Below are 3,120 nucleotides of genomic sequence, written 5' to 3' on the forward strand. Positions count from 1 at the left end.
AAGAAAATGGACCCACTGTCAAGATTCTGGGTTCTTGGGTTAGGATTTTGGTTTTGTGTTTTTTCTGTTTCACCATTATGTTCTAGTTTACTGTAGATCTTGCCTTCATGATTATTCTAGTTTCATTATTTAATGTTACTTATTTTGATTAGATCTCTCATTCTTTTATGTCAGTCCCTTGTTGYGTTTCCAGTTGTGTTTATTTCTTAGTTATTACTCTTCAAGTTATTCTTCAGTATTTCTTATTCCCAGTGGTGGAGAAAGTACTCAAAAAATTTACTTAAGTAAAAGCACAAATACACAGACAAAAATGTACTCAAGTAAAAGTATCACATTAACATTTGTAGTTAAGTAAAAGTAAAAAAATTACTGGCTATTAAAAATACTTCAGTAGTAAAAGTAAAAGTACTTGCTGAACGCATTACCTAATCACTAATACAATATCGTTAAGTGTACTGATCGTATTTAATTTTAGTATAAGAGTAATGTGCCATTTTGATGAGCAATGCCACAGATAAAGCATGTTTTTATTGTGTTTAGTTTTTGCACCGTGGTTTAGATTCAGATATGTGATTCTATGCATCATAATTTTAGGGATGGAAACATCTTGTCTCCTGTCCTAACACAGCATGACCTTCACTTTCTAAATGCCATTAGTGGCATTTATTTTGAAAGAAACCAACAGAAAGGGGATGGAAGATGTCAGTGATTTAGTGAAACTTTTAACATTACAGCACTAACAGGCAGCGGTGTATGTTTCCTAACTGTGGCTAAAGCTGCTGCTAACTGGTTTACTCTCCGATGGCAGGCTGGTTCCTTTAAATACAGTTGGAGAATGGTAAATTGACAACGACTAATAACAGCTAACACTTAAATACTGTTTTATTAAAGTTGATACAGAAAGTGAACCTCTAAACCTTACAGCACTGACAGACAGCGGTGTATATATTTCCCCAACTGTGGCTTAAGTTGCTGCTAGCTGGTTTACTCTCCGATCGGAGGCTGTTTATTATATACACAGTCAGAGAATGGTGGATTGACAATGAGTAATAAAGGCTGTCTAACACTTAAATGCTGTTTTTATTAACCTTACCTTTTATTATATCCTTAAGATAATGACTATTCGTGAATTTTTCAGTCAGGTTTCCCGAGGCAAAATCACACCGGAAGTAAAAATACACCTCTTCTGAGTTATGCCGGCCATTGTCTGACGTCACTGTGAAAAGGGTCTATCTATATTTTATTATTTAGCCACCGTGTTCCTGCAAGTGTTCCGTCAATCCGTGTTTCCCCATCAGATACGGTTCCCCTTGCGTCTTCTTGCCGCTCCGCCCCACTAACGCGGCAAAAATACACGCATGCTCGTGATGAGCACTGAGAAAGCACGCTCGTAGCAAGCACACGCTTGTTCTTGTCTGGGGAACTATGAACACCGTGAAAGCTCAAACAACATGCTTCGGCAAAGTTGCCACACTTTCTTCACGTTTTTGCGTGAAATTAATACTACTACTAATAACAATAATAATAAATGTATATGTGTTAAGTATATTATTATTATTATAAATAAATAATATAGATATAGCTCTATCTGTAGATAAATATCTACAGAGATAAAAAGTGCTATATGAATTAAAAACAGGGCAATGCATTTTAATGGTCAATATTACCCATCAGATACCATTCCCCCTGTGGTAAAGGGGGGAACGGTATGTGATGCCCATATTTCACGCATCGGATACCGTTTCCCCTATGTTAAAATCACCCATCAGACACCGTTTCCCCTGTATAACAGTGGGGGAACGGTATCTGATGGCCATATTTCACCCATCAGATACCATTCCCCCACTGTAAAACAGGTGTGCTAGACTAAAGTAACTAGACAATAATTGATAAAACAGAAAAGCACAAAAAGCTAAATCCCAACCCAAAATCCAGAGTCCAGACACTGACTCACACGCAGAACTCTCCCAGGAGACATTTGAAAGAGATGAATACAGTTTATTGAACAATCACTGAATAATGAATGTGTTGTGCTTGGTCTGGTGGAACAGGCAGAAGTTCCTCCAGGATGTACATTTGGGCATGACAACAAGTTTTCACCTGACTTTGCCTCATTGATAAAATGACCAGATGAGGTTGGCACATTAAGACAAAGCCATCTGCATGATGTGGCATTTAATMTTAATGTATCTAGAAAAATCCTGCAGTCTGCACTGATGATCCATCTAATATGGTTCTGAAGACACTTATAATCATGCCTCGTTATTATAGCTTATGTATGTGATTATTTTTCTTTTTTTGTATGAATAGATTTAATTTTTGCAAATTAGTTTACATAGTTTCCCACTGGCAACAATAACCAACTACCATAAACAACATAAAACATAATAATTCCTAAATAATAGGAATAATTACAACTTGCACTTAGTTCAAATTTTCCAATTAGAAATTTGGGATTAAATGGGTTACTGTCTGAATGTCTCCTCTCATTTACTTCAATAAATAAAGTTAACAATTCCTCCTTTTTTTCTGTTTTTATGTCCAGATTGCCTGCAACATAACATTTACAAGGAGAAGCTATGTAAACAGGAGAGGAGAACCACTCTGGACCAGGAGGAGTTAGAACCTCTGCAGGTGAAACAAGAACAGGAAGAACCAGAAGATCAAAAGATAAAAGAAGAGCAGGAGGATYTAAAACACCAGCAGATAAARGAAGAGCAGGAGGATCTAGAACATCAGCAGATAAAAGTGGAAGAGAAAGAAGTTTACTGCAGTCAGGGTGAAGAACAGGTTGAGTTAAAACAGGAGACTGATACCTGCATGGTGGTTCCTGTTGATGAACAAACATCTCATACTGAATCAGAACCAAACAGGAACCAAGTCATCTTCCAGGAAGGTTCTGGAGCTGAGAACCAAAATCAGGAAAGAAGAAAACCGTTCTCATGTGAGACTTGTGAAAAACATTTCACTGCCATATCTACTCTTAATCGTCATATTAGAATTCACACGGCTGAAAAGCCGTTTTCATGTGTGAACTGTGGAAAATGTTTTAGTCGAAAACAGCATTTAACTCTGCACATGATGATTCACACTGGTGAAAAGCCGTTTTCATGTGGGAGC

The sequence above is a fragment of the Poecilia reticulata genome, linkage group LG11, assembly GCF_000633615.1.
Source record: "Poecilia reticulata strain Guanapo linkage group LG11, Guppy_female_1.0+MT, whole genome shotgun sequence".
Taxonomy (NCBI): Eukaryota; Metazoa; Chordata; class Actinopteri; order Cyprinodontiformes; family Poeciliidae; genus Poecilia; species Poecilia reticulata.